Raw genomic sequence first — 15558 nt, forward strand, 5'->3', positions numbered from 1 at the left:
GTGCACAGGTGGTGCCCTGCTTGTCGTGAATTTCAGTTGGTAAACCCACCAGTCACCCCAAAAGCGCCTTTGTGTCCCCTCCCATTAATGCAAGTCCCCTTCGAGAGAATTGGCATGGACCTCATCAGGCCATTAGAGGGATCAGCACGAGGACATCGTTTTGCATTAGTCATTGTTGATTATGCAACACGATATCCAGAAGCAGTGGCTCTCCACAACATTTCCGCTAAGAGTGTTGCTAACACACTGTTTTCTCCCGAGTGGGGATTCCTAAGGAAATCCTCACTGATCAGGGCACGGCGTTTATGTCACGGACGTTATGCGAACTTTATGAATTATTGGGCATTAAATCGATTTGGACGAGCATCTTTCACCCACAAACGAACGGGCTGGTCAAACGTTTTAATCGCATGCTTAAGACAATGATTCGTAAATTCGTTCAAGAAGACGCCAAAAATTGGGACAGATGGAACCCCTGTTGTTCGCTGTGCAAGAGGTCCCGCAAGCCTCCATTGGGTTTTCCCCCTTCGAGTTGCTCTATGGTCGCAAGCCCAGGGGGGTGCTGGACGTCATAAGAGAGACTTGGGAGGATGGACCTTCTCAATCTAAAAATGAAATTCAGTTTGTGATGGAAAATATTGCATGTACTTTTCAATGTATATGTACAATGTACAAATCAATGTATAATTTACAGTCAAAAACTGTAAAGTGATATTCCCAGAATTCCCTGCAGGACACTCCACGTTTAAAATTATTCTGTTTAAATAATCATGTTTTTAAATAGTTTTATGTTATCAGAAAATGTACATTGGGCTTTATGTTACATCTTCTGTTGTTTAATGAAAGTTTATTGCATTATTTAAGTACCATCAAAGCATAGCAATGTTTTTCTTCCAAAATTTTGGATTATATAAAGGAATGTGTAACACACAGACTCTGAGACAGAAGGTAAGAATTGGTAAGTTTTATTTTAAGTTGGATGTTATTGGGCACGGGAGATCTGCAAGTGAGACTGTTCGGTGAGATTGCTGAATCAGGCTTGAATGACAGGATGGGGTATTGGGTATTTCCAGAGCCGACGATGGGGTGACCAGGATAGCAGACACGTTGCACACACCTCAGGGTTCACACTGGAGAGGAGAGCTTGGAGAAGGGATTGTAGGATACACTTGGGAGCAATGATGGAGGGACACCGGAGAAACACAGGAGTCTAGGAGAATGGATCAATAAGAGGTAAGTAGCGAGGTTAGTAGAGAGTCAATGCAGGTAGTTAAGCAACAGGAATGGTTCCGCTTTGCAGCTATGAGATCGGACAAACTGGGTGACTGAGGTGTGTGCTTTTATGTGGAGGTGAGCTGATCGTACCTGAAGACCTGAGGGTCGAAACGTTGCTTGTTTTTTAATAAATTATGGGAGTTAGCAGTGTTGCGGACATTACATTTCTTCGTCCTAAATTAATCACCATGGCGGCCTTTTGTCCAGCCGGCTCTGTGCATTGGCATTTCAACTCTTGGAATGGGCATTACCCAGGCTGCGATCACTCTATGTGACACATATACCTGGCAAGACAAATCTGGGGGAGCGGACATGCTATCTCAGATCAATGTCCCTTCGGATGAGTGGATGCTCCATCCCCAGACGGTTCTCAATATCTGGGAGATCTTCGGGAAGGCATGTCGACCTCTATGCCCCAGAAAGCAACTCGCATTGCCCAACCTATTTTTGCTCTCACCTGAGCAATGCTGTGTAGCACATCCCTGGGGAGGCTTAAAGTCCATAAGTGCAAAGCCCAGAGTTCTGGTTGTGGATGCCAGATTGTCCTGTTTGCCTGAGAGAGGAGGTCCCACTTCAGGGGGATTGGCCATGGGGCTTTCGTGGAAAGCCTCAATAGCTCCGAGGACCAAACTTGGTTCCTCCAGAGTGGGGCCACCAGGAGGTCTCTTTGCTTGTCTTCCCTGACTCGTCTGATGACCTGAAGGATCGGAGTGATGAGGGGAAAAGCGTAATGAAGGAGGCTGGGCCAGTTGTGGGCCAGCACATCTGTGTCCTTCAAAAAATAGGTTGGGCAATGAGAGTTGTGTAAATAGTAGTTAGGTGGTAGATATTTATATTTCAGTACTGCAGTACATTATAAAACAGAATGCAATTACAAAGTGTGTTTAAATGATCATACCTAAAAATTGAATGCAAATTTATTGGGACAAAAACCTAATTAAGATCTTTCATCACATGTCTTTTACCCACCATGCTACTGATATAACAGGCATCTTTTGCAGTGTTGTTTATCACAGCAAATCACCGTAAGTGATTCTCTATATTTACTCAATAAAATTGTCAACAGATTACAAGCAATATTAATAATAAAATTTAACACAATAGAATTAATTAGAAATAATCTAATTAGATGCTTACAAGCAACTGTGGGTGTCGCTGTTGGACAGTGTTGTCTCTGCTTCCTGTTGGCCTGCTGGCCTTGCTGCAGCTGATCGTAGCTCAGTGTAGCTGTTTTTTCTCTAGAATCTTTATCTTACTATCACTCTCTGTTGTTTAAAGTGATAAAATATAACTTAATTCACACCATATTTTTGATATTATTGATTAATCTTATCAGATTAATTTTAATCTTTCACTTTTATATCCGTGGGTGCAGTGCACCTGCATTGCGTTGGCACTCGTTAGCTTGTCATTAACATTTTCATTCGAACCTATCGCTGTTTTCTTTTCTCCTCTCCTCTCTCTCGCTCCAGTTTTTCACAAGTACTTCAAAACAACTGTGGTAAGAATATTTCATCAAGCACGGTGAGTAATGGCTTCTCCTGCTATTGTTATTTGCACCTCTTGCCACATGTACAGTTTATCTATCTCTGTCGCTGATGAGGGATTCACATGTGATAAATGCAGGGAAATAGTTAGGCTGACAGAGAAGATTTCAGAATTAGAGACACGCATCCAAACTTTAATTGAGGACAGTAAGAATGTTAGGGCTCTAAATACGGCTTTGGATGCGTCTAGCTCAGGGATTCCTGTACATTGTTCGGTTCCAACAACAGAGCCCCTGCAGCAGGGCAACTGGGTGACAGTGAGGCAGCATAGTCGTGGGTCAAAACACTGCTCTTCTGTTCCGATCAAAACATTAAACAGGTTCTCCCCACTCAGTGATGCACCCACTGAGAAACCTGATGAAAGTGCTCTAGTTATTGGCGATTCTATTGTACAGAACGTGAATATAGAGACACCAGCCACCATAGTCAAATGTTTACCGGGAGCCAGAGCGCCTGACATTTTGGCAAATTTAAAAGTGCTGGCTAATGCTAAACATAAAGACAGTAAGATTGTTATTCATGCCGGCACTAATGATGTTCGACTTCACCAGTCGGAGATCACTAAAAATAACTTTAAAGAGGTGTGTGAACTTGCAAGTACAATGTCAGACACTGTAATTTGCTCTGGTCCCCTCCCTGCTCACCGTGGTGATGAGATGCATAGCAGATTGTCATCACTCAATGGCTGGATGTCTAAGTGGTGCCCGCAGAATAACATAGGTTTCATAGACAATTGGACGAGCTTTTGGGGCAGACCTGACCTGTTGAAAAGAGATGGCCTTCATTCCTCCTGGGGTGGCGCCGCTCTTCTCTCTACAAATATGGCAAATAGTCTTAGAGTTTATACTTGACTAACTGGGGTCCAGGTCAAGAAGCAGACAAACTGGCTAAACCGACCGTCTGCTAGCTGCCTCACGTCACAGAGGTCAGTTAATTCTCAGCACATAGAAACTCTTTCACCTAGATAGATACATACATACATAGGCCGTAATTTAGATTTATTTTTGAGATGGAAAAATGCAGTTTTACAAATGCTAGAAACATGGCTTTCTAAGGAAAGATTGCTATCAAATAGCACACCTAGGTTTCTAACTGATGACGAAGAATTGACAGAGTAGCCATTAAGTCTTAGACAGTGTTCTAGGTTAGTTAGGTAAACCGGAACCGGGAACACTTCCCATAATGCCCAAAGTACTTGCTACATAATTAGAAGAATGGCATCTACGCTAATATTAGTCTGTTTCTCTCTTATTCCGAGGTCACAGTAACCACCAGATCCAGTCTGTATCCAGATCAGAGGGTTACTGGAGTCACCCGGATCCAGTACGTATCCAGACCAGATGGTGGATCAGCACTTAGAAAGGACCTCTACAGCCCTGAAAGACAGCGGAGACCAGGACATCTAGAGTCCCAGATACAGATCCCCTGTAAAGACCTTGTCTCAGATGAACACCAGGACAAGACCACAAGAAACAGATGATTCTTCTGCACAATCTGACTTTGCTGCAGCCTGGAATTGAACTGCTGGTTTCGTCTGGTCAGAGGAGAACTGCCCCCCCCCCCCCCCCCAACTGAGCCTGGTTTCTCTCAAGGTTTTTTTCTCCATTCTGTCACCGATGGAGCTTTGGTTCCTTGCTGCTGTCACCTCTAGCTTGCTTAGTTGGGGTCACTTCATCTACATTGATATCTTTGACTTGATTGCAAATAAATGCATAGACACTATTTAAACTGAACACACTTGACACACTGTTTTCCTAATAAGTGTTGTTCAGTTGCTTTGACACAATGTATTTTGTTTAAAGCACTATATAAATAAAGGTGACTTGACTTGACAAGTAACCATTAAGTATCTTATATCGTTTTCTTATATAGAAAATCAATCTTTATTTTATGATTTTTTTTTATATTGTACTTGGGGAAAGAAAAGAAGAAGAAAAAAACTACTTAGTAAGAAGAGCATTTTTCCAGCGTGCATCAATGAAGTGTTTAAAAAATGGGAGGAGACCGAAAGAAACTCTGGGTTTATCGAAGAAAACCTGTTCCTGACCAGGTTAGATTCATAGAGTAAGTTACCATGGTAACTGACTCTGAGTATAAGTTAGCTCTCTTTCAGAAACGGACTTGACTTACCCTGCTTTCTCGTGTTTGACAAACCTCCCATTCTGAAACAGAAAACCTAGTGTTTCCCTTATTTCAGGGTTAACATACTCAGAGTTTTCACTTAACCTCCTTTGTGAAACGGGCCCCTGATCTCATTTCTTGGCGTTTCTAGCTGTATCATAACTAAAGCAACCAAAAAAATATCTGTTTAAAAGTTTAAGGGTCAAGAGCCCAAACAAAGCTAACACTGATCACCGTAATGGTAACCAAAATTTAGATTTTTCTCCTTCAGTGATTCTGTTTGTTAACATCAGGTGTCTTCAATAACTCTGTTTTGGGGGCTTGAAAACATAAGCGTTTGAACACGATGCCTGTATCATTTCCATGTAATCAACAAAAACATGAATTTGTGAAAAAGGCATGTTCATGTGTATTATGTTTTTGCACTGTGTTTCTTTCTATATCTGTGTTTCTTTCTATATCACCAACTATAGGTATGTGGTGGTGTGACACGTGCAACCCCACCTCTATCTGCAGGCTGCAGCCAGGTCCTTCTTGATTTTTGTCCAACGAAACCAACATTTTTGTGTAAAATGTTATTTTTCTCATTTTGAATAGTTGCTTGTAAGCATCTCATTTGATTAATTCTAATTAGTTTGAATGTGTTAAATGTAATTAATAATATTGCTTGTAATCTGTTGACAATTTTATTGAGTAAATATAGAGAATTAATTTTTACAGTGAAGGCATTGGTGGGCAGACTTATTGTAGATAGTCTCTGCCAACAAATTGTTTATAATAATAATTTATATATATATATAATATATACATTATTTATATACATCAATATTATTATTATTCAATATCGTTAAAATAAGCTATACTGCATAAAGCACTGTAGAATGTTGTTATCCGGAGATCACTTGATTGCTCTGAATGTATTCACCTGTGGACACATCAAAGGACTCATTAAAAATAGGTGTACAAGATGAAGCAGTGTCTTCGAGGTGGGTGACTTGTGGGGTTACGTTTTGCTGTCTATTGGGCCTCTCCAGAGATGGAGATAGATAGATAGACAGACAGTTTTTTAGACTCCCGTGTGTTTGTGTGTGTGAGTTTAGTTAGAAGGGGGTGTTAACTATTAGAGTCACCATTACCTCATGGCATTGTTTGTTTGGTGGTTTGTTCGACTGCCATGCTAATTTAGGAAGATGTGTAGCTCTATATATTTGGACTTGAGTGCTTTCCCCGTTTCCGAATGTGCATGGACTTGAAATAACTGTGAACCTCATCTCCACCTCCTTATTGTGTTTCTCTCCTGATGGTCTGCTATGGATGCTCTACACCCCACAGCTGGGTCCTGCAAGCCGGGGGAGAGGGAAGTGTTTTAGCTTTATTCCTGTGTGGATGAGAGAATGAATGACGTGGGTGTGTTAAGGCCGATCTGTATAAGAGGGGGAGTCGGGGAGTATAGGAACGGAGTAATACGCCTTAATTATGTGTCCTGTGTAGGTTGATGTGATGTTTTCAACAGGGGGCACCGCTGTATTAATGTACTGAATTTGAAGACTCACGGTGTGTGTTTTGTGGAGATGAATTGACGTGGGGGGGGGGGTTGTGTTTTTTCCAGTGCCTTTTTCCTCTGTCCTCATACTCGCACCTGTGCCTTTTTTTAGAAGCTTTATTTATTCCAATTGTAATAAAGGAAGTGTTCTTTTCTTTGGTACAACGACTGGTTATGGAGTTCTATTTTGACGGACATAGATTTCAATAATGTTTGTTACAGCACTATAGAGATAAAGGTGATGTCATTTGACTTGATCGTAAAGGTGCTGTAGAGATTAAAGTACAATTTATGTCCTACTTACGATATTGTTTTTAGATACACAGCGATAGTTTGTAGTTTACAGTAACATGTATGTTGAAGGTGTTTTATAATTACCATTCCCCGCCTCCAGTTCACTTACTCGTTTGCAGATGAAACATTACACGGAGTACCTTGCGTTCTGGAAAACAGTATCCCATGCAGTGTCTTCATACATCAAATTTCACCAAATGTAGCAGGTAATCCGGGCATTTCATGCATACAGAACATACACCATATACATGAAGCATACTGCAATATAGCAGGAGCTGTGTGGTAGTATGCCATTCTGAACACAGCTACTGGGGCGGCAGTGGCTCAGTGGTTCATGTAGGTTGTCTACAAACCGGAAGGTTGGTGGTTCAATCCCCGGCTCCACCTGACCAAGTGTCGAGGTGTCCTTGAGCAAGACACCTAACCCCAGCTGCTCCCGACGAGCTGGATGGCGCCTTGAATGGCTGACACTGCAGTCGGTGTGTGAATGGGTGAATGTGAGGCAAATTGTAAAGCGCTTTGGATGGCCATGTGGTCTGTTGAAAGCGCTATATAAATGCAGTCCATTTACCATTTACCATTCTGTACTGATTTCAGTGTACTTGAGTTATATTTAGCAGATTCTTGTAAATATAGTATGTCATCTGGGTATTTGATGGTTCTTCTTGTGGTTGAGGGCAGTTGTGGCTTAGGGGTTAGAGAGTTTGATTCCTAACCCTAAAGTTGTGGGTTTAAGCCTTGGGCTGGCAATACCATGACTTAGGAGCCCTTGAGCAAGGCACTGAGCCCCCAACTGCTCCCCAGGTGCCGCAGCATAAATGGTTGCTCTGGGTGTGCGCTTTGGATGGGTTAAATGCAGAGCATGAATTCTGATTATGGGTCACCATACTTGGCTATATGTCATGTCACTTTCAAAGTCATACAGTAACTGTAGTGTACTTGCTAAAAGTTATAACTTATAAACAATATGAATATATGACAAATTATTGTACCACAGTATACAATATAAAATTATATACATGCATTACCATTCACACCGCTATTCAATCAACCTCCAATTTCTTCGGTTGAATGCAGAGCAAATTATGTACTTCATGCACATTTTTAAGTAAACACAAGTTGTTTTATTTCAGTGCATTTAATTAATTAGCCCCTTTTTGTCTGTATTTAATCATGGTAACTTTGGCAGTACTAACTGGATCAATAAAGCTTTAGCCTATGTCAAGCCCCACATCGACAAATGATCTCACAAGTACCACTGCCCATTTTCTGTAAGAATTGCATGGTTAATACTGTGCAGCATGCTCTAGAATGTGCATATTGAAACTAGCATGACATTTGTCATATAATCTCACAAAATGGCTCACAAAGTTTTTGAACAGAAATTCAGCTACATCTATGTCATGTGAGCAAATACTATATTTCAACAGACAGAAAGTTCATTGTAAAAGTAGCAGTAAGTGTTCAAGGAAGTGGTGTGGTAAAATGTCACTCAGGCATTGAAGACAATAAAACAACACAAAATTCCTGTATTTTGAGGCTTTCCAGAACTTGCACATCTTTATAGATCATGGAGGTCTTGTATTATTGACTGGTGGCTTGATTTCAAGTAGCCGTTTATCAATTGCCATGGCTTTGCTTCCAATATACCAGTTATCTCAATTATACTTTGAATTAAACCATAGTGTTGTCAGTTGCCGACATACATCAAGTAAAATCCCATGCATGTAGTCAAAACTAAATCCCAGTATGATATGAAATTTTTTTATAGCATTAAAGGCGATGGACCTTTAACTCCACGAGCACATGTGCCTGTTGTAATTGCTGTTCTGACATAATTGAAATGCTGGTTGTGGGTGTGTCTGCTTGAATCTCCACTTTCCAGAATGTGTGCTCTTGTGAAACTATTTCTTTTGGCAACAGTTTCACCCTTCTTTCAACACCAGTTACATCTGTGTTCCTCATTAAATTGTTTATGTTTTGAATAATGCAGCGGTCAACTAGCAAGTCACACACACATACTGTACAAGATTTAAAACAAGGACATTCAAACTTTGTCCTCGGTACATAACTGTTGGACCTTCTTCCTCTAGCTGAGGGCTCCTTCCTCTACAGGTGGACTTACAGGTGCATCTCAATAAATTAGAATGTCGTGGAAAATTTCATTTCTTTCAGTAATTCAACTCAAATTGTGAAACTAGTGCATTAAATAAATTCAGAAGTAGTTTAAGTCTTTGGTTCTTTTAATTTTGATGATATTGGCTCACATTTAACAAAAACCCACCAATTCACTATCTCAACAAATAAAAATACTTCATAAGACCACTAATTTTTTTTGTGAATTGAGGGCTTCAGACGAAGAACCATATAAGTCCATATTTTCAATTTTTGAATAATACATTTTTTTTTAATTTGGACTCTGATTATTATATTACTTTTTTTTTTTTAATTGAAGATAGACAACAAAAGCTTCCCAATTCTAATGAGATAGGATTTTTTAGTATCAATCTTAAAAATAAAAAGTTAGAGTAATTTACATTTCTGGAATGTGGAAGAACAGTATATGTCCAGTTAATGTGGAATAACAGTATAAGTCCAATTAATCATATCAATTTAAACCACTGGAGATTTAATTCTTTTATCTTAGTTTTAATACAGTAACAGAACCTTAAAGAAAATATTAAGCATTTATTTCTTTCAATTTCTTTTATTTTTTGCCAACGTAAATCACAGAACAAAAACGCGGACAATACGGTACAAACAATGAACAATACATAGGCCTACTTATAGTACAGAAAATAAACGTCAGTACAAACAAACCGTACATACTTACAATAAACAATACATACAAACAATAAACAGTAATAACGGTAAACAATACATATTTACAATACAGACATACATCATCTTCATTCCATGCTGGTTCCATATGCTAGTTTACCATATATGTCTTCCTTTTTTTGGTTCTAAATAAAATAAAATAAATACCTATATATTACTATTATACAACATAAGATAAAGCATACAAGATAAGCTACAGCTACTTTTATGATTCATTTCACACAATATACACAATATATCCCACCTTTCCCTGCACATGACCTACACATACCAGGCTACTCTTCACATTCTAGTGTCCCATAAAATGCTTGGGCCTCCGCTGGCATGTAGGCTAGCATTTTCATAAGGTCACGGTGCTTCTCCTTCTTGATGGGCAGAGGGTCCTCGTAAGCACGAGCATACGTGGTGGAAAACAAGGGAGCTGGAGGTGGTTGATTCTTCCTCTGTTTGGTGATCAGCCAATGCTTCCATCCCTCGTAGAGGCTGTGGCTCCCTTTTGTGTGGACACACCATGGATCAGTAGCTGAAATCATGATTCAACAAGAAATTCAATAAAGATTCTTCCTTCACGCACATATCCCCAACACTGTTAATCTCAGAAAACCAGTTTAGTTTTAGTCTAGTTCTTTAGTTCTTTAGTTTTTTACCTGTCACTTTCAACCACATCATGGATGCTTTAATGTTGCATCAGGGAGCTGCCTGAAGTCCGCACATTTCATCTCAATTACTTTAAATGGATGCAGCTGCCTGGCTCCACGGATCATCTCGGCGACATCGCTGGGGGTGTGGAGTGTGGACACCTTACGCCTCTTGTCCAGCGTGGCAAATGAACGGTCACAGGGAAGGAAGGAGTGACCAGACACCATGAACTTCTGCTCTATCTGACTGAAGTACCCTCTAGATACGAGTAGGGCCATGAGGTTTAGGACTCGCCAGTTGTTGTTCTGCCCACAGCATCGGTCACTATAGATGATGAGCTTCCGTTCCTTTGCCTGGACTAGGGGAGCGAAAGATGTTTCTGCCCACTTCAAAAGACAGCTTGCCACCTCGATGGAACCTCTGGGAGCGATGCCCTCATGCCAGAGGCACATTGTAGGAGGTTTGTCAATGCCCATCTCCTGGATACAGAGGTTGTAGTTGGCCAGCTGCCGTTGATAGTACACGTTGGAGTGTGTCAGGTTTGGCGTGAACACTACCCCCTGCATGTCAATGCAAATGACATGGCAGTCATCATTGGTTTTGGCCAACTCTGTGTCAGCCTGCAACTGGGTGTACGCTTTTTCGGCTTTCCGGTGGTGAAGCTCACTCTCGGCTGCGATCTTCAACCTTTCTCCATCTGTTGTAGCAGCTACTAATTTTGAGAACAGGGCGTCACATTTTGCACAAGTATCACTTCTTGGCTGCCCAAAACTGAGGTTTTGCTGCTTGAAGATGTCCCTATAGAGCCAGAACTTTGCAGTGGATGCTGGATTGTTTTCCTTGTATAGGCGGAACATGCGGAGCAGGTTTAAATCAGGGCTCAGGTACTCCCTCTCCACATCTCCCTTCATCTGTGAGTAGTGGTTCAGTTGGCGTGGGAAGCTCAGGATGTGCTCTCTTATCCCCTCTCTCACTGCAGGATGAATGCTATGAGGCCTAAAAAATAAACAACACAACTCATGAACAAGGGAAATATAATAAACTGGTCTGTTTTGCACAACTGCATTGTTTCTGTGACAATAAAATTTAATATAATTGTAAACTTTTCTCTAAACTATAGGATTTTGTTTTTCACAAACAATCATTAAAGGGATACTTCAGGATTTAGCATTTAGCTTTGTATTAGTAGAAAACCAGTAGTATTTTCGAATTACCATGCTTTCCTCCCTCATATCCCCCTGAGATGAGAGATTTATGTATTTTTTGTCTGGAAAAAACCTCAGATGATGCAAAAATTGTCATTGTTTACATGCACACCTTTTGTTTCAATCTAACTAAATTCATTCTGATTGGTGAATCTAAATGTAATGTTTACATGAACGCTAAACATGTGATTGATTGATGTGTGCGTTTTAGCATTGCTAAGAAAATTCCCGCTCCTCCGTGAGAGACACGAGACCGGTGCGTCTCACAGCTGTTGCTCACCAGTAATCACGCCACCGGCCTCGCGCCGTTCTCCCGAGGCCCTCAGTCTCGTCCTGCTCGCCACAGTAAACACAGTGAATGGCAACTGTAGAACGCAAAAGCGAATCCCGGACATTTTGGCCGATCTCGAAATCCTGGGATCATACATTACATTACAGAGGTGTACTTCCTCTTTGTATTCTCAGTGTCAGGCCCACGTGGTCGTCTGCCTCTCATAAGAGACAGCATAAAACTCTGTGAAGAGCTGGAGTTTTCTTTGGTCTGTTAGGCTTGAACACTGCCTGGGACATGTCTCCTTGCACGCCTTTCCCTTAACAGATACAAAGTCACATTAGCGTTTTTTTGTTTTTTTGAGCTATAAAACACTAGAGCTATTAGCAGCTATTAAGGTTACTAGCTAGAATATATAACAGCTTACACAATCAATGCATTTTTTTTATTACCTTTTTTTATTTATTTTTATTATTTATTAAATAACAAGTAACAAACATAGCATAGCATACAATATTACAAAAACAAAGTGTTGCATTCAATGGTAACAGGGATCCAAAAATTATATCAAAATATTTTAAACACGTCAATGACTTTCTTTTTTTTTTTTTTTTTACCAATTTCAGTGAAGACATAAAGCAATCAAATTCTACTCTAAACATCTTAAAGATTGGTGATGAATTTACATATTTTTGTTTATGTATATAAAATTCTGCCAGCAGTCCTTATAACACAATCAATGAATGGTAAAAAAAAAAAAAAAAAAAACATTCAAGCCTAACATTAGACGCAGCTGGGCTGCACCTAAAGCGTTTCGATTCATTTCTCCGTGGTTATAAGGAGTAACTTAGAGACATGTTTAAAACGTCCCCTGAATCCTAATTTTCTCAGCTTTCATATCGACCCATTCATGACTTGAGCCTTTAAACAGAGTGAGCTATATGAATGAACTGTAGTAGACGACGCCCAGTAGCCTACACGCCCCTCTGACTGTAACCGCTAACTTTATGTAGATACTTTGTATACGGTTTTTCACTCACCTCTTTTGCTGGACATTTTACTCGTTTTTGCTCTCCTCTCTGGTTCACATATGGTTTCCCAGCATCCCTCAAAGACTTCCTTGCTCTGTCCTTCCATTCATTCATGTTCGCTCTCCTTTTTTTTTTTACCGACGTTTCGTCTATTAATGTCCGCAGCGGACATGAAAGCAACCGGCGTCTCCATTTTTCGTTAGTGGACATAAACGGTTTTTCCGCGTGAGACTATTTTAAAATTTTAAATTCAGAGTTTTGGTCGCGCGACCAGCCCCCAAAGTGATTCTGTATACAAAGTGGCACACATACATTGAAGTCACATGGTTATCTCAATTTTTGTTTTTTTGGACTTATACGGTTGTTCGTCGCATGTACTCAATTACTGTCCTTCATTTACTGTAAATGTACTCAATACTTTGTAGGGGCTTCTTTTTGCTTTAATTACTGCCTTAATTCGGCGTGCCATGGAGGTGATCAGTCTGTGGCACTGGTGAGGTGGTATGGAAGCCCAGGTTTCTTTGACAGTGGCCTTCAGCTCATCTACATTTTTTTTTTGGTCTCTTGTTTCTCATTTTACTCTGGACAATATCCCATAGATTCTCTATGGGGTTCAGGTCTGGTGAGTTTGCGGACCAGTCGAGCACACCAACACCATGGTAATTTTACCAACTTTTGGTGCATTTGGCAGTGTGGGCAGGTGTCAAATCCTGCTGGAAAATGAAATCAGCATCTTTCAAAAAGCTGGAGGTAGCAGAAGGAAGCATGAAGTGCTCCAAAATGTCTTGGTAAATGGGTGCAATGACTTTGGTTTTCAAAAAACAGAATGGACCAACACCGGCAGATGACATTGCACTCCAAATCATCATAGAAGGTGGAAACTTAACACTGGACTTAAAGCAACGTGGGCTATGACCCTTCCTCCAGACTCTAGGACTTTGGTTTCCAAAATGAAATACAAAACTTGCTCTCATCTGAAAAAAGGATTTTGCGACCACTGGGCAACAGTCCAGTTCTTCTTCTCCTTAGCCCAGGTAAGACGCCTCTGATGTTGTCTGTGATTCAGGAGTGGCTTAAAAAGAGGAATATGACAACTGTAGCCAAATTCCTTGACATTTCTGTAGGCCTTGACCCCAGCCTTAGTCCATTCCTTTTGAAGTTCTTGAATCGATCTTGCTTTGACAATCCTCATAAGGCTGCGGTTCTCTCAGTTGGTTGTGCATCTCTTTCCTTCCACTCATCTTTCTGTCAACATGCTTGGATACAGCACTCTGTGAACAGCCAGCTTCTTTGGCAATATATGTTTGTGGCTTACCCTCCTTGTGAAGGGTGTCAATGATTGTCTTCTAGACAACTCAGATCAGCAGTCTTCCCCATGACTGTGTAGCCTAATTAACCAAACTGAGAGACCGTTTTGAAGGTTTCGGAAACGTTTGCAGCTATTTAGAGTTGATTAGCTGATTGGCATGTCACCATATTCTAATTTGTTGAGATGAATTGGAGTTTCTTTTTTTGTTGTTAAATGTGAGACAAAATCATCACAATAAAAAAGAACCAAAGAATTTTATTCTGTCTTTGTGCACTGAATTTATTTAGTACACAAGTTTCACAATTTGAGTTGAATTACTGAAATAAATTCAACTTGTTGACATTCACTTGCTGTCACCTACTGGTGGTTTTAATTTCACATTTTCACTAGTTATTTTCATGTTTAAAATGTTCAAATATCAGTATTCAGCGTTTTATGTTAAAAACAAAACTTATGTTGGAAAGAAAGACACTAAGTACCGGATGAAGTGCTTCTTATTCTTATCCAAAAATACAAATGGAGGAAATAGTTAAAACTGAACACAATCTTGCCACTCAAACTTTGTGTATATATATATATATATATATATATATATATATATATATATATATATATATATATATATATGCTTCTCTTCCGTTTTGCATTTACGTACAAATACATACGTATAAATATTACATACTTTAAGACTTTAACTCAAGTTATATTCTAAACAGTGACTTCAGCTTCTACCAAAGTTATTTTCTGGTAAGATATCTGTACTTTTACTTGAGTATGACTTTCAGGTATACTATTGGCAGTGCATTGGCCCTCCAGGGCAAGATTTGAGAAACCATGCTATAGTATCTCATTAAAAGAATTTTACTAAATATAAAAAAGCAGTAAAAAATAATATTGATTTCTTCATTGTTGTCGTTGTACAAGCAGGATGGTTGGTTGCTATTTGTCCCATCCATCCTCTATTTATGGCTGGTTAAATAGTGACTGGCGAGAGCTGCTTCATACGGTTATCAACTCAAAAAAAAGAGAAGAGGGCAAGGGCAAATTAACTTGTAATTATTATCATCAGTTTGACAAAAAGAACACAAAACGTTTTACACACCATTTAAACTTAGGGAGCAGGTGTAGATTGTTCGTTCTCTTTCATCATCTCGTGTTCAAGATCCATCTATGGCAAGGGCATCCGTACCTGACTTCTGCAGAAGCATCCAATTGCACCAACAGACAGAAGCACGCAGCCAATGGCAGGTAAGGCCCCACCCCTTACCTCAGAGCATTTAAGGCCTGCACCCACTATTATTTTCCAGCTGACATTCGTTTTTCATGACCTCTGGTTATTCTCAAAGCTCGTTGGTATTTTTGGAAGATTTCACTTTCTTTTCAATGGGACATATCATTCAGATCAGCCCCTACCAAGACTGTTATCCCTAGCAAAATGGTTAAAGGTTAAGTGTAACTAGGGGTTAAGTGTCTTGCTCAGGG

The sequence above is a fragment of the Carassius carassius genome, chromosome 13, assembly GCF_963082965.1.
Source record: "Carassius carassius chromosome 13, fCarCar2.1, whole genome shotgun sequence".
In the NCBI taxonomy this organism is placed as follows: Eukaryota; Metazoa; Chordata; class Actinopteri; order Cypriniformes; family Cyprinidae; genus Carassius; species Carassius carassius.